Genomic DNA, 25,943 nt, shown 5'->3' with positions numbered 1-25,943 from the left:
GGGGGGGGGGGGGAACCGAGTGGCAGAGTGGAAAGGGAGCTCTCGCTCGAATAAATCGAAAGAGATTTACATGCGGTTCGTTTGGCACACCGTGTCGAAACGCGTCGGGACGCGCGTCGACGCCTCCGTCGGCTAGTTTTCACGTGGAGACGCTGTTCCGCGGGGACACGATTCGTCGCGGAAATTGCGACGATGTTTACCTTAAACTCAATCGCGATTACGTTATTTCGCGACGTGTTACGTCACCATAAAATGTGACATAAAATGCGCCTCTGCTTAATATACAGGGAGAATATTATAGTTCTATTTCATATAAATTCTATTGAATTTTATCATGTTTTCTAATAGTGTGTGTGTATGTGCAGGATAAATTGTCGGTCAAGTTTGTCCTGTTGAGAAATATAGTCAACTTTGCCAAAGACAGGAAATTTTTCAAAATACATTTTCCAAAACGCCCTTTTTGAAAAAAATGTTATTAAAATCTGCAGTTTACATTACATATACGATGGATTTTCAGTAAAAGTTTCTTAGAAGGTTGTTTTAGATATAACCTAGTATAGCAGTAAATTCTAATCCCTATAAACTCATATAAACTTATATAAATATATTCATATAAATAGGATATAAATAAGACAAACGGAAGAATAATGAATTCAGGCAAAGTGTTCATATATTTCTCAGCCCAAAAAATTCTACAGTAATGTTTATTATAAAATTCTTTCCATATAGAATTCACGTTTGCACTTAAAATTTTCGGGCTTCCCTAGGTTTTTTTAGTAAATTACGTATTCACACAAATATTATGATTTATTGTCGTATGATTAGTTTCAAAATGAATATTTTTGAGAGCACCGAATAACTTGTACCGAACGATCTCTTAGAGATGTCGCGTGTTAGCTCGGATCATCTACGTTACACATTGGTGCGATTTAGCCAGAAAGATACGTGGTTATCTTGCTTAGAGATATTTTCAATCCAAGTTAAATAAGATATAGGTGCGAACGGACCATAGATTACCTATATTTGAGCATTGATATGTAACTAACTTACCTAACTGTCCTTTTAGAAAAATATTATTATTATTACACGGGAAAAAATTAATTGGATTAACCAAATATCTGAAAAAATATTTGAAATATCTGAAAATGGACTAATCAGAATTCCAGTTGAGATTACCAAAATTCTGTCTCAGTTGGCAAGATTTCTGGTTAACCTAGGAAGATTTCTAGTTTACTAGAACTTGTAACTATTTAAGTTCTGATTAACTAGAAATCTTGTATTTGGTTATCAAGAAATCTTGTAAACTTGAACAGAATTCTATCAACTTCAATTTCAAAATTCTCATTCGTTAATATTTCACCATATTTGGTTAACCCAAATAAATTTTTTTTCTCGCGTATTTCTATAGTTCGATCTATATTTCGATTAAAATCTCAATTTTTTACTAAAACTGATATTATCAGAAAACTTGATATCTGTGCTGTGTAAGAGAATAAATATCTAAGAAATAAAAATTATTTATATGTGATGTGATATGTAAGTACTATAATATAATATATATATACCCATATTAATAAAATATTTTTCAAATAAGAAAATATCCATTTTCTTGAAACCTTAGTCTTTCATGAAAGCAATCGTTTGTTCAATCTAAATAAAATAATTTAAACTTAAATAAGTATGTCATTAACACCTAATAAATATTTCTTATTTTTCAGATATTTTTTTCTCTCAGTGTATATTTTTGCTTTCCCCGTTTGAGACGATTGCTCCGAAAACGTTTTTTAGCATACCAATATTTATCGCCAAATATTTTAATACTACGAAAATATCATTGATATTTAGCGCGGTGCATCTGAAATTCGAGAATTGCGACTTGTTTGTTGTGAATTTTGAATCGTTGGATCAAGGTTCTTCGATCGACAAACCGGCACGACCCATTCTTCCCGACACGAGGGTCCGACCATATTGAGAATACATTAACGACGTAGTCCCAGCAACTTGCAAAAGACTACGAAAGTATACTCGCTCCAAGATAGTACACAAGCGACGAGGATGTTTAACAAACACTCGGGAAATTCGCTGCATCACCTTACGGGCGGTGGTTGGCAAACAAGACACGCCTCGAGTGCCTCCCAAAAAAGCCCTCGGCGCCACGTTAGGCGCCACCGATGCACTATTCGAGAAAAGGTGGAATTATCTTGTTTTTAAACAGCGCGACCATTATCCCACGTTACCCTCTTCCACCCGGCGTTTACGATCCTTCATATTATCGTGCCTATTTGCTATGCCTCTATCGCTATGTTCTATCGCTTTTCACATCAATAAAACACTCGCCTTTCACATCAATAAAACACTCAACTTCTTCTGATAAAAAAGTGCATTGTGCTCACAGCCACTTACACGCTCAGATATATACCGGTTTCAAAACAATAAGCAGATAATATAAAAGCACGCTATCACGCGCCACATTGTGATTCTTATATACTCTCTTAAAATGAATCAGTCAAATATCACTGAAAACAGTGAATATACACTGATTTGCAGTTATAAGTATAGCACTGAAAGTGTTCAGTGCTCAGCTATATTTATAACTGATATCAGTGACTATTCAATGATTCATTTTAAGAGAGTACATTTTTAAATATTCTTACCTCACACGACTTTTCTCATTGGCATCAATGCGATTTACATTTAGGCATGCACTACGTAGTAATGACGCTTTATGAGCGTACCAGTGGTACACTCACCAATGTTGATACATAACGGCTCAAGCCAGGTCCCGGCATTTCGACTGCGTTGCTCTGCATCCATCTTCTCAGCAATCAGTTGTCATTGTCGTCGTCCCATGTTGGTTGCACTTCAATTGTTACATTTCACTCGCGACCGCATTTATTTTAACGGCGTTTAATGATTTAAGCGAAAGTATATAATAAATTTCAACGCTTCAAAAATATATTCGCGAAACGCAAATTATATGAAGAAAAAATCGCGAATCGAATATCATGACGCTTTTGACAAGAACGGGAGAAAAGGAGAATATTCTGTTTTATGTTTTGCTAAAATAATGAAGTTTCTCTGTCGCGTGAGATTTCTAACTTTTAATTCTAACTTTGAGTTTTAATTTTAATTTCGATTGAAATGACATTGTGATCTGTTACGTGTAAAAAAATTTAAGAAATATTGACGACTACAGAATTTCTTGTGAGTAAAGAAAGTATTCATGAATTCGCGTGTAGCAGCGCAATACTGATGCGCAATCTTGATGCACAATTTTTATGTGCAATTTTAGTGCGCAATTCTGATGCGCAATTTTGATGCACAATTTTGATGTGCAATTTTGATGTGCAATTTTAATGCGCAATTTTAATGCGCAATTTTAATGCGCAATTTGGATGCACAATTTTGATGCGCAATTTTGATGTGCAATTATGAAAATTTCAACATATTACTTGAAACAATTAGAGGAGCACATTAAATAAATAAAAAATATTACATATTGATATTTTTCAGAAAAAAAGTCCTCGATAATTCAGGTATATCTCGTAAATAAGGCAGTTATTTAAAAAAACAATCCTAATTGTTTTAAGCAATGTCTTTCAGTAGACGGCACAATCATATACATAAAACCCTACACTGAGAGAAAAGTATTTATTACTTGTATCTATAATTGCGTGATGAAATAACTATAGCCAGAAAAGCTATTTTTGCAACAAATACTGTTATAGTGCTATCGATGAAAATCTTATGTGTAAATTACTACTATTACTTTTTCGTTAAAACAACAAAGCTGCTAAAGATGACTGTAATTTGTAGTGAAATGAATTTGTAGTAAATTTTTTTTCTTTCTCTCAGTGTACATGCAAAATATCTATAACTAAGTAAATCGCATTGATTTCGAAGATATTTGATAAATATCCACCACCTTAAAACTTTCAATCAGTTTGCGTACTCAGTTTTTTGACTCACCAAAAGACTGGGGAGGCCACACGCTGCTACAGTCTATAACAAAAAATATAGTGTTGCCGGTTAGGTACGAACGTTAATGACTTAACGAGAATAAAGAAACATGTGAATACGAGTTTGTTATTTTTTCGCAATCGTTAATTAAAGATTTTTACGTAAACAAATATGTTATAGTTTTCAATTGAAAAGGAACTAAATGCAAAAATACGAGAAATTTTTAAACTCACCTTTGAGCCGATCTTGCTCGGCCTGAACCGGATCCTCCGGTACAGCACCCGCATCTCCCGGGAATTGCACTCCTGTGTGGTTACAAGCTTCACTGAAACAAAAAGCAAATTTTCTGATTAGTTACACGAGAAGAACTGAACGTATTAACTATATAAAAGTTCTTGAGATTATGTAAAAGAAAAAAATAATAGAAACAAGGTATAGTCACTGTCAAAGTTGCAGGATGCTACTACAACTTAAAATAATTCTAGCATAATAATCGCGCAAGAAAAGTAATGTAACGCGTCTCACGAATAATTTGCAACGATTTAGGAAAGTCGAGAATCACGCGCAAGAAGTCTCCAATTCGTCTATCCTCGCGTGAAAAGATATTATGGTCGATTACAGTCAATTTTTCTAAGGTTTTCTCAACAAAAATATCTCAAGAAATATATATTTTATATGCTTTGTATAAAATTTTATATTTTAATAGAAATATGAAAAAAGTCTCATTATATCACAGTTCTTTTAACGCTTGTCAACCAACTTGCGCATACACAAGCAAACAACAATAGCGCTCTGGATTGGCGCCTTACCCTTGTGTTAACAAAGGGTTAAAATCACACACATAAACAGACCCCCAATTCTAAACCTCTTCGCTTTCTCTTTCAAGTATATGTACACATTTACTGAGATAAACTACTCTTTTTACGGACTTGAAATTATCGACAAAGCGCCTTCGATTGGAATTCGATCACTGACGGGAAGAGTTCCGCCACAACCGGTCAACAACCTCCTAATTCTCGACAGTGCTCTTCACGAACTAATCCCGACGTGTTCCCGCGTCGTTCTCGCGTGGGAGAGAGCGAATTGTCGGCGTCGAATCCGTCGGTTCTCGCCCGCGGCGCGATGGCCGCAGTTCCATGTACATCGTGGGAGCTTTTTCGGGCGTACATGTCCGGGATATCCCTCGGGAAACGCCGACAGACGGGAATGGCGACCTGACGCGACGCGGTAATATTTGCAGTCGGCTGGCCTGGCCGCCGTTGACACCGGCGCGGCGCGGCGCGACGCCCGGGTTCCCATCGTTTCATCAGCCGCACCTGTGGTCGCGTATCCATGACGGAATTTTTATCGCCATCGACATTTCCTCGTTAGCAGGGAAAACGTGTCGCTCGGTGAACAAAACATAACGACACGAGCGCTCCTCTATCGACCGATAATGTTCCGTTGCACGATTAGATACCGCGGTGGAACGGACATCTTTCAACTTTCAAGACGCGGAACGACTTTCGAAATATGAACATTAGCGAGTCGTGAAAGAAGAAATCAGAGTTTTTCAGGTCGGGGAATATTACTCCTTCTAATTTATATTACCAAGATAACTAGAACGATACATATTACTCCTAGAGTTCTTCTAGTCAGAATTAGAATAACTAAGCTCTAAGATTTAAATGACGAATTTTCTCTCACTCACTCGCTCACTCACTCCGTAAAAATGGCGGACGATATCCTAATTTTGACTAACTTGGAGAACTCTAAATGCTGCTATTGATAAACCATCACAATATAATTAAGAATAAAAATATAAGATACTACACGATATAATTAAAAAAAATTTCATTCAGTTTTACTCGAGTTATATGTAACGGCGACTGTAAGCGACGGAAAACAAGTTTCATTCCACTGGTATAACGATATTGATTTTTTATACGTTTCAAGCGTAAGAAGAACAAGGGTTTCCCGGCAAAATTGAGCTAAAAGTTGAAACGTCCGAGGATTCGAGTGCCGGAGAAAATTTCTCATCGTGGCTACTCGCGTTACTAGAACGGATCCATTAAACCGAGGCATAACTTCCGGCTCGTAGCATTCTTAGCACGCTCACAGGATACTTCACGTGTGCCAACAAGGCTCCTAAGTTACCCACACGTAACCGAGCACGTCTTCGAGAACAACGGGTCGAGAGTATCGACCTGACGCGCCGACACGCCGATATTTGCAGTCGACTGCCCCTCTCCTCCATCACTCTCTTTCTCCTCTTTTCTCTCTTTCGTTGTATATCCATCTATCTATTATATACCTATCCTATTCACGATTCGCGACGGAATCCGTTTAACATTTAATAATCCAGTATCTAGTATAACTGCTTAATATTTAATCTTTATCTAATCGTCTATATCCAAGCAGAACGTGGCTCTAAATTAATCTTGCAAATACTATCGAACCTGAAGGATCAATGGAGAATCTCGAAATATAACACAATAGAGGTTACTGTTCTACCTTGATACTACAAATGGTGTGTGTGTTCACTGCTGTTAATTTTTAATTACTTAATGTTGTTCAAGAATTATTTAATATTCAATTATCTCAATATTTCCTGCATTTGATTTTTACTTTTAATTTCAACAAACGATATATTAATCGTGTCATATATTCAAGATAAAACATGCACAATAAACAAATATAAAATAATTTTTATAGATAAATATCATAACAAACTATGTTTTCATAATTTTCTCATTATTTTACTTTTACTGGCGAAATTTTTATAGGATTTGTACATTTAAAATGAGTGAGATCAGAGACATTAGAGATTCGTGGAGTTATGATTACTTTTCAAATAATGACAGACTCTAACACGCAGAAAAAAAGATTAGCCGTAAATACTAAAATATAACAGCTAGACGTATCATCAAAATAGTGACAGCTACAGCAAAAGATATTCGCTACTAGACAGAAAATTCCAATTATCTATCATTTTGCTTGTCTTTTAAATCATGCACTCTATACTAGTGAAAAATATAAAACCGACACTTCGGATTACGAATCCAAATAATGATTTCTCAATAGGTTTTAATTTAGATGAGTGTCCGCTTTAATGCAAGCACAAAAATCAATGTCTTTCGTACTTACATGATTACGCTGTTAGATCCTTATTTCATGGGAGGACAATTTCACAGCCATCGGAAGCGCGATAATTTTCCCTTTCCAATGATCTTTGTTTCAAGTCGCTACGACGTCTACAAGTGGAGTTATTGATAATTTTGTCGATCCGCGATCTAGATTATTCAGCGTTATCGCTGTAGCGAGCGGTGAATACGTGACGACGCGGCGAGTGAAAGGAATGCGGCACGCGACTACCGACTCGCCCAAAGTCACCTGACGCTGTGGGCGACGGCACGCAGTGGCACGGCTCACTACCCCCTCCATTCCCTCTCCATTCCCCCCTCCTCCGCTGCTCAGATAAGCAAGTCCCGCTCGCTACAGGCATGCGGTCATTCACCTTGGCTTTAACGCAAGCGTAGAACAAGTGCCAGAGTCGCACGTGTGCAAATTTCGAGTCCAAAATTAGTGTCCATGCCGCGGCTTTAAATGTCTGTAAAAATAAATTAATTTAACGATATTATGTGGATCAAAAATGAAGTAATTATCGTAGTTATTTGCAAAATAGAGGATTATATAGAGGATTGCTCCGTTCAATTTCATAAGCTCTATTTGCACATGAGCATCGATATACAGACGTTATGTCAAATATTCTGCATATATTTCCAACGCTAATGGAAAAATATATAATAAAGGAATAAAGTGAAGAAACATAAAACTTGTTTTACATTTCCATTAATTATATAGGGTGTCTGAATTCCTGTGCTCGTGTGCAGGGAAAATTTATATTAATTGAATATAATAGAAAAATCCTGTACTATTTTGTATAGAAATTGTGCCATAGTAATTATTAAAATATTAATGAAAGGAAAAAAACTGGTGGATTAATGCGCGCGATGCGCGGGATGAACTGTAAAATTAATTCCATTATAGAGCCGAAATAGCTGCCGCTTTTTCTTGACTACTTGACAAATATGCGCTTTTAATTCGAATTAATAATTTCATATTTCCTAGAGAATACATTTTACCTGTGATAGCTCTTAGCAATAACAGCAGAATAATTAGCCTTTTAGCCAAATTTTAACTAGTCATTGAGATATTGCTAATATTATTATGCTATTTCTATATATGTAATCACTTGATTATCATACAAATAAAATCGGTCTAATTATAATTCTTAAAAATCGACTAATTGTTCAAAATGAGGATTGAAAGAGGCAGAAGGACTTGCTGACAGGTTATAGCGTCTGACGAGATACTTACTAAAACAAGGGTCATTCGGCAGTAAAAATAATATCAAACTCGCGGAAGAAACTCCTTGGTGCATCGCGTCGTGCATTCGACGTCAACAAGTAGTGTTATTAACAATTTTATCGATCCGCGCTCTAGATCGTTCGGCGTTATCGCTGTAGGGAACTGCGAATAAGTCGCGACGCAACGCGTGAGAAGAATGCAGAACGCGCAACTATTACTTTCGAAGAGTCATCTTACGCAGTACGCGATGGTATGACACGACTCAGATAAGCTCAAATAGTACCCCGTCTACTTACTCGCTGTAGCCACGCGGTCGCTTATTTTTACTTTATATCATAGTATGAAACAGTACGTCGCCGCGAGAGCAAATATCAGCGCGAATTTCGCGCCTAGATCGGATATCGATGTCGCGACTTTTTAACCATAGAAACATAAACATCAAAAAGTTACGTAAACCTTAAACGTGGAGAAATTTTACTCAGCGTGTTTTCTTGCCATAACATCCGAAAAAAATAATCGGAATTCAATCCTCGTTATTTTAATCGGTACAGAATATATCGAGAAATATAAATCTATTAATATTCTTGCGATTCAATGAAATTGAAGATAATTATAGTTAAAAATAAGACACATGTTTTTATGAACGGTAACGTTTGAAAAATTGGTCTGAGTAAATTTTCCGTGTTTAGGGTTCTAAGATTAAACTAGGCTATATAACTCGTAAATGAATCGACATAACGACATGAAATATATGACGTATTATTCTGCTCTAGGCTGCTCTAGGCTGCTTTGTCTGTAGTTCTCTCTCTCTGAACACTCACTGACACTGACTCTAAATACGATTCGATCGGGAAAACGCGCGTTAACTAATACGATGTCCGACGAGGCATCTTGATGGTCGACGAAATATTTTAATCGAACGACAGGAATTATAAACAATTCACCGATACACGCGCTCCACGTTGCGATATGTGCGTATCTCGACAGCTCGAGACTGACTAATGACTCGACCGCAGAGAAGTACACAATACGCGAAACTATCAAAACAATGCAAACAAAGCAAAAAGGACTACGTCATCTCCCTTCCCAATTGCGAGCAGTTGCCGCACACCGATCAATAACAAGCACATTCAAAAAATCACAACAATCAATGTTTTCAAAATATTTCGGATATCTACGAGGTGATCAAATACATTCAATACCTAACTATAATATAATATAATATGCATTATATATTATAATATGATACGATGCGTATCTCGAAAATATCATTTGCATTCGATCATCATTGTTTATTAATATGTGATTATTAGTTAACGCCATGTTCGATTCGTGTTTTTAACGTGTGACAATAATGAGTGTCTAGTTACAATGACGATCAAGAGCTGACAGATTGGATTACAAAATATAAATTGCAATCAGCTCACAATTCTTTCTTCTTAATTTTTTTTAAATTTCTAAATATTATTAAAATTTTCAATATTAATAGAAAAATTCATTTAATAGCTTTTAATAGACTATTTAATTTAGTTATAACCTTTTGTATATATTTTGTACTACCACTCCTTCTTCCTTTTTTGTATCAGTAAAGTTATTATTATTATTAACATTTTGCCAGCACAATATCCGCAATTGAGTAAGTTATATGATATGTTACATTTTAAAATTAAAATTTAAGAAAGATTAAATGCAGGTAGACTATAAAGACCATCAAATATATGAAATAATTCTTAAATAAGTTTTTTAAGCCTCAATGAAACAACAATCATTCATAGCGTTAGAAGACTTTAGCTTATATGATGTTATACCTCGCGATTAATTATTTAGTTCATCAAATTTGATAGAGAGATTTGCTAGCGTTAATATAGAACTAAAACATATTTCTCGAGTACTTCCACATATTTTCCCACATCAGTTATTTCTACCAGTTTTCTTACTCTAACATTTATCTAAACGCAAGTAATCTTTTAGCACGTTACGTATGTAACGTAATCTTTTTTTTGACTTGTCAACCTCGCCTACGTATACTTTACTTTCGTTTCATCGGGTTCGTTTGGCATTGTGTACCATTGTCCACTCTTTTGTACATATAACTTACTACTCCGAAGGGGAGATTTAGTCCCAAACTATTCGGTAAATACACTCCCTCTTCGTTTCCCACCCTGTCCCCCTTTTCTAAGAACCTCTTGTCCTGAAACCAGTCTTCGGCCTCGTTTGACGAAGTTTTCAATGCCGCCGGCCAACAGGACGAGTGGTCCGACCGGCCTCGTCCTAACCCCACTCACCCCCTGCTCTTCCCACCCTTTTGCCACAAAACGCAAGGTCCTCCAAATACTCGTTCGCGGTATTTGCGGATATCCGCCGGTAGTTTCGCAATACCAGCCGCGAAATGGGAAGGGGTTACGCCGGAGGCGGCATGAGGCGAACGGGGGAGACGAAAAGGGGTGGAAGACGGGGGGTATGGTCGGTCGTAGGGGACAGTGTGGAGAGGAGGGGAGCAAACAACGAGACCCTCTCTCACGGGGCGCCTGCAATTCGATCCTCAAAGCCCACCGAGTAAATACAGCAACGACGACGGCGACGGCGGCAGCGGCGGCGGTGGTGGCGGCGTCGGCGTCGGCGGCAGTGGGAAATGGCAGGGGTGAGGGGAAGAGGATGAGGAGCGGTAGCGTTTAATTAATTCCATCCACCGCGTCGCTACGATTGTATAACACAGCCGGCAACCCCCGCTCGTCGTTCGTTTTTGCTGTTCCCCGGACGCGCCGCGCCGCGCCGTGCCACATCGCGGCGTGGCACGGACATTCGTTACCAAGGGTGGAAACGTGCACGATGGCCTTCGGAATAATGCGAAGGTGCGAGAGCTTCGAGAAGTCTAGGTGACATTCTAATCCTAATCGCCGCACAGACGATGAAGAAGACTCAAGATAATAGTAAGTTGTATCGTGACGCGACGCATATTTTTCCATAGAGTAAACTCGGGTACGATGGGGGGAATAAGTTGTACTTCTTCAATAATTATTAAAATCGTGTGCTTTTGTAATCATACTCAAGGATAATCGATATTCACAGTAGTTTATGTGCGTACACTCAGTTGCTAAAACGTACTATTTAGCAATTATTAGAGAAAATGGCTACTTTTTCTGTATGATCATCATACTCCAGCTTATTCTACATGAATATACACCGAGAGAAAAATTATATAAATAACAATAAATATTTATTCAGCGTGTATTAATAACTATTTACTCAAGTTGAAATTCTTTTATTTAAATAGTACAAACAATTGATTTCGTGAAAAATATTTTATATGAGTACAAGTAAAAATATGTTATTAATATTCACTGCGAATAAATATTTGCTATCTCTTAAATATTTTTCCTCTCAGTGTGCACATACATACGTAAAAGATCATATGTATATTACACACTTTTCTTAATATTCATTAATACACATCATATGAATAATTGCGTGTCACTTTTTTTTCCTAAAAGTAAAAGTAATCGATGTAACGCCGTTTATCGTGCAAAATTAAATAGGGCATTTTACTACGATTTCACTTTTCTGTTTGGCAGCGTAATCGCAGTTTTGGAAAAGTACTCGGGAGAACAGAAAGACCTACTATGACTACGAAATTGCGAAATTATGCGGGAAAAGTAGGTTACGCGTAGAAGGCTAATAATTATGGAAATGACATGCGTCATGAGCGAAATATTCATTGCGCAGCGTCCTAGGAATCCTCGTGTGTGAATATATTTATTTTTGTACGTTAAACGCGTTGCAGAGATGGATTACGCTTCGGCGGAGGCGGTGAAGGAGAAGGGTAGGCCGGGAGGGGGATCGTTGTCAAAGAGTATCGTGTGTCTCGCTATCGCATAGAACTTTGTTTCGCACGGTCCTTTGTGCTCCGATTTAAAATGCGTCACGTTTATAACAATGAATTCTGTTGTACACAGTGGCGCGTCTATATTTATAATATTATGTCCCGCATATATACGGTTTGTTGTCAATAAATTATACCGTTGCCGCATTTAGCTCGAATTGCACTTCGTAAGGGTTTCGTGGAAATTAAATGAATATCACATTTGGACCGTGTATTATCGGGGTTGTAAACTATCGCTGTGTATTTCGTCGATATATGCACATAGCGCATCCCCGGAATATCCGGCGTTATAATGACAGATTCACGCGCGCGAACGCGGGATCCGGTGTACCTCCGTTTCTTGCACACTCGCGCTCGCGCGAATCCGGCGTATTATTCTCAAATCGTAACTCTGCCCCCTCCCCCCCCCCTTTCTCTTTCTATCCGCAAACTGCGCCGTAAAATAAATTCCTTCGAGTGTTTATTGTCTACTGGCACGGCCGTCGCGCCCGACAACTTTGAGGCGGGAATTGCTTCGCGCGCACGAGAAAACGATCGCGGAATCGAAAAGAACAGAAAAAAAAGAAAACCATGAAAAATCGTATCGTGTGTATGTGTGTGTGGCGCAAGTATAAAATTCCCTCCCTCGCAATTCTTCATTCTTCTCAAGAGTAATGGTCATTCTGACACGTTCACTCTGACACGTCCTGCCGGCGGGGGATCCCGTAATATTACGGGCCGCGTCGAAGGCCCGGGCACGTTCCCGGCTTCCCGTGCGCACCGAGTTATCCTTCCACGTGCTGCATATCCTTCGTTCGCGGGATATCCCTTTCGTCCCCCGACCGCCCCAACGTCGTTCCCCGTCTTGTCTCGCGAGAGCCAAATGACCCACATACGTCGAATTATGGTCCCGCGAGCGCCAGGATCGCGGATTTCCGCCCACCGTCGATAACAAGACAGACATTCCGTTACCTCAAACCGTCCGTCTAATCCGACTTCCTGCACGGGGTGCAGGCCTGATAAGCGGCCAGATAAGAAGTACATACTTCGGATCGCGCGAGTCGCCGGACTGTGAGTTCGCGCGCGCGAGAATCGTGAGACGTAAATCTCGATAGATTGACGATTACAGCGAATGGAGTGGATGCCATATGTTGGCATCGGTTTGCTGACTAGAAGTTTATTCCATGATCCTGATCAGTTGGTCCCAATCGGTTATCTGGTTTGTAGGTAAAGTCATTGGATCCTGATAAGTTATGTAACGCGGCGTGACGATCAGAACCTTTTTGAGAATAAGAATTATTAATTAGGGCTCGATAATATTATCTTATACGAACCAGATAACTATCCAGGATTAACCTGATGAGGGCGTAATGGCAGTTTTCGAGGGAAAGCATTCGAGAAAACTGAAAGACCTACGGCTGCGAGATTGTGAAATTATACTCAGGGGGAAATTATGCTCAGAATCAACCTGATAGTGGGATAAATTTCTAGTTTAAGAGTTCTAGTGTGTGAAAGAACAGACGAAAGAGTAGAACAATGTATTTTATCGGACAGAACGGCTCACTGTAAATGAGTCAGGTTCGCTCCCAGCTTTAATACTTTATCTTAGCGACGTATGAAACAAAAAGGATTTTAACACCGCCCTGGATAAATTTAATCCCGAATAAACGTTTCCTCGTTGAAACAGACAGAAGGGAAAAGGGTTAAGCAGCGTTGAATAATTTATAAGGCAACCTGCGATCTCCACAAATACAAATTCGCTTTCTGTAATGACTCCTAGTAGATTACTCTTGTCTATTTTTAACTCGCCTGCAAAGGTCCACGAGATGTAATTACAACGCGCGCCGACGCGAAGGCGATCATTATCGGTTACGCGATCCGTCATGCACCGTAGACTCGAAAGTGCAACGTGGCGCAATCGATATCACTTAGCAAGTGGGTCTTTTACACGGGCGCGAGGAATCCGTACGAGTAACACGGAAAAACTTTCCTACGACGGAGATTAGGCGATGCGGCGTCAAACGCCCCAGTCGATTAGGCTTCCCGTGGGAGTCGTCGTCGTTCTCGTCGTCGTCGTCGTCGTCGTCTTCGATTGTTCCCGGATCCGTCGACCGGGAAGAAATTCCCGACTGAAGGAAGCGCACGAAGAAAGCACGACTCGCTCTGCCGCAGGATTAGTGCATTTTCCGCGACGACGCGAGTTTCCTTGTTTGAACTGCACCCGTCTGATACTCGCCTCTAATGTAAGACGTCGTTTCGACGACGACGACGACATGAACTTCACCGTCGCAGTTCCTCCGTTCGCCGTGTCTTATTTACAGAATCCCACGACGAAACGCTCTGTCGTTCTTACCAACGGCTCCGCTTCATTGTGCGAGCTCGTCGACGCGAAACTACCGCCGGCAAGATGTAAACTCGCATTCCCATTGCTCCCCGGGAGAACACGACGAAGGGAGGACAGTACACGCGGAGATGTATCCGTGGGACAGTCGCGACGCGTACTCTCCGAGTGAGTGTAAGATTGACTTTGAGATTTCCGCGCATTCTCCTGCCTGCTCCTACACGCAAACTGATCTCTCTATTTTCGCAGAGAGCATAATCGTAACACGCGACGTAATTATTTAATCACTTTCGCGGCAGTCGGTTTACCCGCTCGTCCCAAGTATCGCTAATAAACGCGATATCTTTGGCTTCTGCAACAAATGCAAACGCTAAAAACATGATACTTTACGATCCTATTACAGCAAGAAATACGATACAAAAAAATATAATTTAATACAATATAATTTACAAAAAAAATAAAATATAATTTAAGTAAAAGAAATTTAATATTTTATCACGACACTCGTTCAAACATACCACTTAGGTGGTTAATCCATCTTCTTTCTTACAGCTTGTTAAAAAATTATAATATCGCCACAGATAGATAATTATTCAATCGTAATATAGTTCTTCGCTTATTTATGTTCGCGAATGACGTAATGAGAATTGCAAGCGCTTCGCTAATGTTGAGTTTAATAGCCAACATAAACGGCACAGTAGCTTCCGACAAATGCATGCGCATAGGAAATGAACTTTAAGACGATATTATTCATGTGTCTACACACGAAACATCCTTCTGTGTACAATAGCGAGTCCTGTTACAGTTGAGAGGGCACCACTGTACAAGCAGGCAGGTACGATGGTCCTTCGAATAATATTCTCACAGGCTTTCGAAAGGTCTTAAACTGAGTCAGCCGCGGGGAGTGACACGAGCGGAAAGTTGATCCAAGCCCTAATAGATCGTCTCTTCGTGGTTATTACTAACGAAACGGTGAATCTCGCACGATACACCAACACTGGATCGCTCTCGCAGTTTCACCTACCTGATTTGATCGCGGACATATTATGGCGAAAGGTGAATGTAAAACTTTTCGGGAATATCTACGAGCTGTGGTTTGCCGAGTATTTGAAACTCGATCAATTCGTGGTATCGACTCAATCGTGTTTGGGATAATTATAGCAGATAATGGGACTCTCACTGGAGAGTCATCCATAAGTCCATTTCATTCGAAAATTCGACCGAATTTTGTTGATATTATTTTATCATTGTCGCGTGATTTATGGCGTGATGCCTCTTCCTCTCTCTCTGCCATGAATCACGCAATAATAAAAACGAAAAATATCCACAAGATTCAATGAGATTTCCGAGTGGAACCGGGCGGCTCAAGGAAAACAAACAGGTGATTCCCGATGCGAAGCAAAGCCGACACTCGAGGAGTCGTCGGCGTAACGAGGGATCTTCGCCAAAGGATCGAAACCCGAGAACAAATCGGCGCGGTGTTCGAATTCAAGCCTCTCTTCCCACCGTACGTTCAACGTGTGCGCTTCGAATGGACGAAAAAAAACGCACGCTCCCCGCCTCTCTGCGCTCTTTTCACCCCCGATTCCGCGTGCGGCGGGTTCACCCTCGTGAAAGGAGTCCGCCGCACGCACCCGAGGAAAGAAGAGAAGCCGACCGACTCCGACGGACACACATACACACACGCAGAGAGAGAGAGAGAGAGGGGGGGGATCGCCAACGCATCGGGGCTTGGTAGGGGAAGTTTCGAGGTGGGGAACGACGAAGCAGTGGAGGGCGAACGACCGAGCTCGAAGCTGCGGAGCAGCGTAGGGAGCAACAGTGTGCCGCGCGCGGCCATGAAGCGAAGGTCGTTTCGACGACGAGAGTGGCAGGTAGACGAAAAGCGAGTCGCCCGAGGAGTCCGTGTTGAGCCCGAGAGCTTAGAGGTATTTAGAGGCGCGCGCGCGCGTGAGCTCGCACAGGGTAATGTTAATCCTGGACGCGCTACCACGGCCAGTCGCAAAGTCCGTCCGGCTTGACTCGCGGCTGAAATTTCGGAGCCACATCGACGGCTCTCGCGCATTTTCCGTGCAAGTGAGGTGTGACAGTGATAATAGAGCTACGACGAGATAAACAAACGGTCTCTCGCGTCGGCGAACTCGCACGCGGCGTCCTCGACGAATCGCCGAGTCGGGGGAGGAAGTCACCCCGTCGCGGCAGCACGTGAACGAAAGATGGTGAAATTTAACGCGCCGCCAGTGCCGGAGCGAACGTGAAAATTGAATCCAGCAGTGAGTGAACATCGAGCCGTACTGCCGGTTGTGAATTTTTCGCGCGTGAAAACAAGTGAGAGCGGGAGAAAGAGAGAGAGAGAGAGAGAGAGAGAGAGAGAGAGAGAGAGAGAATAGTGCGGTGGTGCATGTGAAAAATAACGTCGCTGGAAAATAACGACCTGAAAAAGAGTCTCAGACCGCTGTCAATCGTTCGTGGTGTGAATGTTGGAAATTCTACTAGTGCATGATCGCGAACAATTTTTGCCGAATGGGAGCGCAAACGCCACGGTGACACTCGATCGAATCGTAGGCACCGGCGAAAAAGGTGGAAATTTTCCGCGTCGCGGCGACAGTTGCGGAGAAGACGTCGCGCGCGCGGTGATCCGGCAAATTTCGCCAATTTCATCCGGCGGTGCCACAGGGATTCGCGGCGCAGAGAAGGACTGGATCAGGGAGAGATTCGTGTCTGACTATCCCCGAATAATCTCGTCTCGAAACCGTCTTCGTCACGCAGCATCACAGTTTCCCTCGCGATAAAGGAAAATATCAGCACAGTATATAACTCGACGCTGGTCCGTGTCATCATCTTTTGTGTTTCTTCGTGACTCCGAAGTGTAACCCGAGTACGCGTGTGTATATTTGCAAGTGTACATGTGACCCATGTGCAGTAGGAAATACGAGTGAAGTCGTTCGCCAGCGTCTCTCCCGCGCGCACTTCTCTCCCAGTCCATCTTTTCGAAAGAGATGCAAAAGTGCCGGTGCTCCGCTAGCCGCTCGTCCGCGTCTGCCAGCCAAGTTTACTGACCTTCTCCGTGGGGCTGGTGACTGCCGTTCGTGAGACGAAGGGAGACGGCCAGACGGCCTTTTGTGTCGGCTTGAAGAGCGTCTCGCGACACGGGACGCAAACAGGGTGAGATTACTTTCCTCGGGGCTGTGCGTATGGCTGCCAGTGCTTTCCACGACTCGCACTCTATCGTCCGCGAGGATCAGTGCTAAATCATCAGCTTCGGAGCATCGTCGAGTCCCGCTGCCGGCGGAGGCCGGCAGCGACTGTCGGCGACGTGATCGCGAGTGCGTGGTGGATCGCAACGAAAGAATCGTGTGCCGTGCGAATCGCACAGAAGGAGCGGGCAGAAAAGCTAATTGTTCGCCAAGTTGATAGCGAAGACGGAAGGGTCGCAGCTGTGTCGCGCTGCACGAGGGAAAGTGTCGCGTGGAAAATCGCCCGCGGTGGAAATGCGCTCGTAGCGAATCGACATCGTCGCCGCAGTCGCAGTCGGATTTGTAAGGTAAGCGCGTTTATCATCGTCGTTGTCGTCGTTCCTCGACAATTTTGAGGAAAGGCGCGGGAGATGATCGTGCCGGTTATATATACTCGTCCCGAAAACGCGCAGCGAATCAAAGTTTGATGGCGTTCGCGAGCTCGCACCCTCGCCGATAAATTGCAAGACGTATGAAGCGAAATGGGAGTTGCGGAAAGTTCAGTCGACGATGCGATTTGTTCAATTAGAAAGTGCGAGAACGGAACGCGGGAACGTCCGATGTGAGCGAGTGCCAAGTGTGGATAGTGTGATGATGATCGCGAAAAAGAAAGCTCGAGATAATTACATACGTTTGATCGTTCAAACGACGCGGGTCTCCGACACCCGTAAAGCTCTTAGAGCTATCGTAGCTCAATGTAATGAGAATGAGACGATGTGTGTTACGTTGTAACGAGATTGGCGCTAAAGGCACGAGCGAGAGTGCCGCGGCGCGAGAATTCATTTAAATATAGTACAAATTGGAAACTTGAGACTGTGTCATTTTCACGTTGGATAGGAAACGAACGCCGATACTCTCGTGACAGATATCCGTTACGAATTTCCGCCGGGGACACGTGTTTCTGAAAAAAGAGCGTTTTTACGAAAGAGGATGAGCGGTGAGAAAAAGGAAAAAGGAATTAAAAGTCCTTCCGCGAGTGCGAATTCCACGCGTGTCACGTGGCGAGTCTCGGAGCGGAAAGAGCGCGATCGCTTTTTCGGAGCGAATCTCCACCTCCCCCGACACCCCTCGTCACGCCGTTGCCTTCCTTTTTTGCGCAACCCGGTGCAAAGAGGATTACCTCGAATCCGCTCCTAAAAGCATCTCGACGAACGACGATTTCCATCGCGAGGGACCTCTTCTCCTCGCGCGGACGAGTGACCCGTTCTGCGCGGATTATCGCGCCATCGATCGCGGATTTGCGATATCTCGCGCGGAGATCCCTCTAGTTCGCGCGGAATAATGAGCTCACCCTTTTGGATAATCTCAATAATTTCGAGTGGGGCCCCTCGCGTCGCGTTATGTGTGATTTAAGAGGCTCAGCGTTCAGAAGAACACGTTATTTACGAGAGTGAATAATTATTTGATGGGAAGGTTCAACGACAAGCTGATATGAAAAGTGATTATTGTGGACTATTCTCAAAATTCCTTGCAGCGAAATTTCACTCAAAAAAAGTAGAGCAACAGTGACAGTCGAGTCACTCGAATTCGAGTAATTTCTCACTCAAATTGAATCCTCCGCTCTCAATTCTTAGAATCACGGATAGAATATTTTCCTTTGAAATTGTAGAATAAATCGGATGTATTCCACCGTCGCAGAAATACATTCACTCATATGGAGTCGGAATCCACTCTGAGCTTGAGTGAAACGTTTACTCTTGCGATTCCGTGTGGCAGTATCGCTATTACTTTGAGTGTAAATGTCGCAATTTTTCATTCGTTTTGAGTAAGATTCCGTTCCGAAAAATTTAAGGAATATTCTTTAAATTTCTTAGAGTGAAAAGTGGCAGCATTTTCACTCGAGGCAATAGATGAAAATACTGTTACTCGAAACCGCCAGAGTAAATGTTTCGCTCAAGATTAGAGTTGATTCTCTTACTCCATATGAGCGGATGTTTCAATCCATCGGAATGAATGTGTTCCTCTGGTAGTGAAATGCACATCAGATTTACTCTTCAATTTCAAAAATATTCATCAATCTCGAACGGAGAGTTCGCTCTATAGATGTGAAAATTCGACTCGAATTCGAGTGACACGACTATCACTGTATTTTACGAGCGAAATTCCACACCAAGAAATTTAGAGACTACAACAACCTTCGATTTGTCGCGGAAAGCAGAAAATTGATGACACGGATACAAATGAGATCGCGTCGCGAATTTCTCCGCAAATATTTTGGCGCGTCGCGGGGAGTTTATAACGATTCGTTTTTAAAGCGGAGGCGTTACGCTTAATAGCGCACAATTAAGATAAATGCTCGCGACTATAAGAGACGATAACGTAGAGAAATGGCTCGCTCGAGCGTTCCCGGGCCGTTTAAAACGCAGCTAACTCGATAGGAATCGCTCGCGACTCCGTCGATCCTTGGGGCGTGTGCGCCCGTTGGAAAGCATATAAGGGAAAAACCGGCGCGGGCGATAAAATTTTAGCGCCGCTCGAGCTGCCAGGAATATCGGCGAACCGAGATTTTAACGCATAGTAAGCGACATTCGCGGCCGTGTCCTCGCACTTTTCATCGACTCGAAAGAGGGAGCACCTTGTCCCCCCCCCCCTTCCGTACCGGAAAATCTTGACGCTCGAGTGGAATTCAGAAACGCGCTCGTCCCGTCTCGCCGCACTACGTTGCCCCTCCTTCCTCCCCTGTCAGAAAATCCAATGTAGTCGCGGAATTTTTGTCGTATCGCGAACTTGGAGATGGGGCGAGGGAGAGGGACGTTACGATTTTTCATCGAGAAATCCCCGTCATTTTTGCGAACCGCGTGACATCATGCGCGCTCGTCGCCCGCGACCATGTCCGATTCCGCTCTCTCCCATGTTAATTCCACGAGTGCATTCCGTCGATAGAAATTTTTCCCGTTGACTTCATCGAAGTCGCTTCGCGTGTCCCACCTTCGACGCGACTCCAATCGCGACTTCTTGTTATTTTCTTGAGTGCATCCCGGCGACAAGGAATTTTGCCCATCGAAAAGTTCGCGTTGTCTCGTTGCGCAGCGTTTCCCGAAATTGAGGAAAACTTTGTATATGCGTTGCATTCTTTTCTTCTTTTTTTTTGTTCGACACGAAATGCAAATTCGTCCTCAAAATGTCTCAAAAGTCGGCATTAACAGCTGTCACCTGAATCTTGTCTTTCATGTGAGATACTTATGTATTTTCATGTGTTACTTATATTAATAGTCGTTACTTGAAACTTGTCTTAGGTAAGATACTCAGACTTGAATTTAGAGTTAGATGCGAGTTTCTCAGCTGAATCGCGATTGCACATTTAATATATATTATATGATTCAAATAAAAAGCTCAAATCTAATTCTGAATTCAGATCTGAGAATTTTACGTGGAACAAGTAACGATTATTAGTACGAGCTTCAGACCTTCGTTCAAAATTAAATTCAAGTTTTTTAATCGAATTATAATACATTTGTAGATATTTATGTATTTGTAATCGCGATTCAACATCTAACTCTGAGTTAAAATCCTATCTCCGAGTATCCTACTTGATACGAATTTTAAGTAATAACTATCAATACGAGCTGAGGAAATATATTCGAAATTTGCACCTTTCACTCCGACGATCGACAACGTAATTCATGATCTTCCGCGCGAATTAAATCGACCACGGATACTTTCTCGCACGATCAGCTTGTCGATGCGTTCTCGCATTTGAAAACCGAAAATTGCTTACATCTTCGATCGAGTCAAATCGCAAATCCTTGTTATTTTCTCGAGTGCATCCTGGCGATAAGAATTTTTCACCTCGACACGAGTTTTCCCGATGCTAGTATCATACACTACACACGCTCGAAATCCGCGGAAATCTCCACGGACGTTACGTCTTCAATCGAATCAAGCACCAAGTCCTTGTTATTTTCTTGCTCGCGTGTCGGCGACGAAAATTTCTATCTTGCCAGCCTTCCGGCAAAACGCGGAATAAGCGAAAATTGCATTGTCAAGATGAAAGAAAATGTTGTAGATGAAATAGCATTTTTTTATAAATTTTCTCCAGGAAATGTTGTAGAACGAAATAGCATTTTTTTATAAATTTTCTCCAGGAAATCAAAACGGTTCTCCTACCATCGATCAAAATCGAACAAGTTTTCAATTCACTATAGATTTCAATAACATCCGAAATTCTCGAAGAATGGATAACGATTTGACGAATTTAAATAACGATGACAAAAAGTAATAATTTCTCTCTCTCCCTCTCTCTCTCTCTCTCTCTCTTTCTTTACAGAGGATATCCGTTTCTATTTTTGTTCCTGCGAACTCTCGTGACATTTTGCACGGCGCGGTTGATCGAATTCGCGAGGCCAACATTTTTTCGTGGTGAACGTAATACGATAGCTCTACATCCGGATTCAGTACCGTGCCAGACATCGAGAAGGAAAAGTGGGAAGCGGAGAAAGCCGCAGGATTCAACGGATAAACGAAGAAATAAGAACAGAAAAAAGTGCTCGACCACATGGTAGAAATTCGCACGCTGTATCACGAGTAGTGTTAACATTTCAGACCCACCGGATATCATAATGTACCGAATTTTCGCGTAAAATGACGTTTCTAAAACTAGTAGCATAATAATGCTTCCAAAACGCGTTAAAAATGTTATCGCGAATTAGGTCTCTCTAACTTATCCGATAATCGTAAGCTTTGTGCAAAAATATAGTAAAAATATCAATTTCTCAAAAAATTAAAAATAAAAAAGATCCAAATTGTCAATTGTCAATTGTCTAAATTTAATTAAAATTTCAAATTGGTATGCCTCAAATAAATAAAAAATCAGTTTCTATTTTTTACTATTTGTATCCCTTTCTCTTAAGAGTTAAACTTATCAATGAATATTCTTTAAAGAGAAAAAATTGACTATGCTTGACTTTTTGAACAACAGTGAAGAACCTCAGTACTATTTATATTTTTTAAGTCAAATTTTCATCCTCGAGGATACAAATAGTAAAAAATAGAAACTGATTTTTTATTTATTTGAGGCATACCAATTTGAAATTTTAATTAAATTTAGACAATTGACAATTGACAATTTGGATCTTTTTTGTTTTATGTAGAAAGACGTATAGGCTATGCAGTAATAAAAATTTTTAAATCTTAACTTTGCCGATCATTGTCAATTACTGGATTATTCTTACATAATTATGGGTACATGTATATATATTGAATTTTTTTATATATACATATATTGAGTTCTTTTAGGCACTCATATTTAAAGACCAAAACAATGAGAATGTGCCAGATTACATAAATATCCGAACATTGATTCTTTGATCCTATATTTGAATATAATCTCATGGAAATGGTCTCTTAGAATAACAGAACATTGCTCCAGTAATACGATTTCGAGCGCGTTCCCACGGATCTAGCGAAAGCTAGATCGTGCCACGACCTAACGCTCGAAGTTAATCGACGTCGTCGTTCGCGACAGGACGCGCTCGATCGAACCGAGTTCCTTCCTCCGGCAAGAGACTGAAAGAAACGCGCGACCGCGGAACTGTCGTGTATGTCTTCCCGGCGCGGATTCTATTCTCGGATTAAAGAGAGTTACGACGATCTGGCGCGGCGCGGTCACGGGGATGAGCTCGGAATGAATCCCGTCGCCCGTTCGGCGGCGGAATCCCGGATCCGGGAGTTTATAAGTGCGACTGCGGCTGACAGTTATTGGGGACGGTTATGGCGGGTTATGGGGGTCGCCTATGAGCGAAAACGCGAGCGTGTCGCGCGGCCTCCTTCGGCCGCTGTTCGCGACGCCGCTCGCTTTATCCCGGGACGCGATATCAGGACACGACGTGTCCTCGTAAGGGCGCTGGGATCGAGTGCATGTTCACGTGAAGAAAATTACTATCCTCTCTCTACGCCCGGTGCTCGTGCCAGAAGCGATTTAGCCAACGACGCCGGAATCATCCTGATAGCTCGTGACGGCCAACGAGCGGATTGAAAACAACGTCGTTCCCACATATCGCTCGGTCGTTATCCTATAGGGAAATCCTCGACGTCGGCGAGAAACGACGCATGTCGAGGGAAGTGCGTCGTCGTTGGCCCTCCGTGCGCCTTTACGTCACTAAAACGAGCACTGAGCGAGTTTCTGGCAAATGGGATATTTTGCAGTTACACACTTCTTAACGCGATATGGACGTACTTTCTGGAGAATGCGAAGCGTCGCTTAATTCGAAGGATTAATTCGAGAATCTCGATACGTGATAAAGGAACGCGCGTCGACTCGCACCATGTATTATCGCATAATCTTTATCTTCAAGGACCACGGACTTCCGTTCCCCGAGCTCTTATCCGAGTGCCATGAATCACCGCGACTAAGCTTTATCTTTCTTGCTTTATATGCTGTTTTCCTTCAAATTATTCAAATTATAAACCTCAGTTCATTTTCCTTGAATCTGAATCAAGTGATCCGCCTTCGCATCGACAAATTTGACAATCACGGTGAATGTTTAAATGACAGATCCAGACACACAATTGAAGATTTTTCATAAATTTTACATTAGAGTTACATTCCACAAGTACACGCAGAAAAATATTATTTTACTGCCAAGAAAAGCAATCACTAAGTTTATTTATCCTTTTTTAAATAAAATAGTCATCTTCAATAAAAAATATTTTCTTGATAGTAGTTTTGAAATATACTCACCGGAAATTTGAGAAAAACGCATTATTATGTATTAAAAACATTAACTTTTCTCTTTGCAAAAATATTATAAAACTTTATCAGAGAAAAAGTGTTTTGACTCTACACAGAGAATTCTATAATAAAATTAAATGATTTTGTAATTCGAGGAATAGATCGATGTTCTACAGTAATTCATTATCCTTTCATCTCTTTCATTCATATGCGCTACTTATACAGGGCGCCAAAATCCGGACAAATTATATATTTTTTCCAAACATATTTTTTATTGCAAAAACGAGAAGGTTTACAAAATTTTTTTAACCACATTGTTTGTAAGGCCATAAAGAACACATTTACTCAATATATCCCCCGCTTGCTTGAATGACTGCCTCCATTCTCGGTCTGAAGCGTGCGCAGGCGCGCTTTAATGTGTCACGGTCCATACCGGTGAATGCCGCTTCAATAGCGGCTCTCAATGATGCGATGTTTGGATGTCTGGACTTGTTCGTGACCCTTTCAACTACGCTCCATACATAGAAGTCCAAAGGATTCAAATCTGGGCTGTTGGGAGGCCAGAATTCTTTCGACCAAAACATGTCGACGTTGTCCTACAACAAATTTTGCACCAAACGACTTGTGCGGGCGGGCGCACCATCCTGCTGGAAAACATACGGCTTTCCAGACGACACAGTTTCTCGCTCACACTAACAACCGACGACAATTTTCGGATTAACTGCCCTGGATCCTCAGAAATCAGCTCCTGAGTCCGTTGAAGGATGTCGGGCGTCCTGACAACGCGCTCCTTCGAGTGGGTTTTCCTTGCCGGTATTGCAAAACCTTCGTTGGACTTCTTTGACTCATTGTACTTTGCGATGACATCATACACAGTCAATCTCGGGTACCCGAAGAACCGAATGATTTCTGTCGCCGAGCGCCCAGCGCGAACACTTTCGATAATCGCGGCTCTTCGGTTATACTCCGCACTTGATTTCAACATTGCGACTGTTTTGACGTTATGATGGTTTAGTACATGCGTCAAGCTATTTGAACGCTAATCGCGATATCTACCAGTGATATAGAACGGCAAGAATTTCAAATTGAATTTTGTCCGGATTTTGGCGCCGCACCCTGTATTTTAGAAATGTGCTATTAACACACTTGACGGTCTATTCCTGGAATACTAAAAAATATAGTAAAATTGAAAGGTATTTATATGAAAGTAAACTGTAATATTCTCTACACACCGTTATTCACCGTTGTTCTACTTCCGAGTCACATAATAATGCGAATGGCTTTAGTTCAAAACTGTGAAACTGATTCTAGTTAACGAGAGCCTGTTTATTTTAATATTATAAGATATGACGTAAAAGAGAGAAAGATAATTTGGCCGAATGATAAAGTTAGATTTTTTCAACAAAAAAGCAAGAAGAGAACTATCGGGCGCGCGCGCGTGCGCAAGAGAGAGAGAGAGAGAGAGAGAGAAAGAGAGAGAGAGAGAGAGAGAGAGAGAGAGAGAGAGAGAGAGAGAGTGAAGTGCGA

The 25,943-nt window shown here is 41.6% G+C and overlaps 1 protein-coding gene across 2 annotated transcripts in view; it reads left to right on the top strand.

Annotated features, from left to right (window-relative positions):
- Positions 1–25,943, top strand: part of LOC116846782 — a 546,096-nt gene that overhangs the window by 389,262 nt on the left and 130,891 nt on the right. The window contains exon 1 of one of the 2 annotated variants that reach the window (XM_032821058.1): positions 16,309–18,054. The exons of the other annotated variant lie outside the window; for it this stretch is intronic. The gene's annotated coding sequence lies outside the window, so the exon portion shown is untranslated. Of the gene's footprint in view, positions 1–16,308; positions 18,055–25,943 lie in introns of those variants that run through there. 2 annotated transcript variants of the gene reach the window in all.

The sequence above is a fragment of the Odontomachus brunneus genome, unplaced genomic scaffold, assembly GCF_010583005.1.
Source record: "Odontomachus brunneus isolate Ranch 3 - 2012 unplaced genomic scaffold, Obru_v1 Obru_scaffold_069, whole genome shotgun sequence".
NCBI classification, from domain to species: Eukaryota; Metazoa; Arthropoda; class Insecta; order Hymenoptera; family Formicidae; genus Odontomachus; species Odontomachus brunneus.
This window is presented reverse-complemented; position numbering and strand designations above follow the sequence as displayed.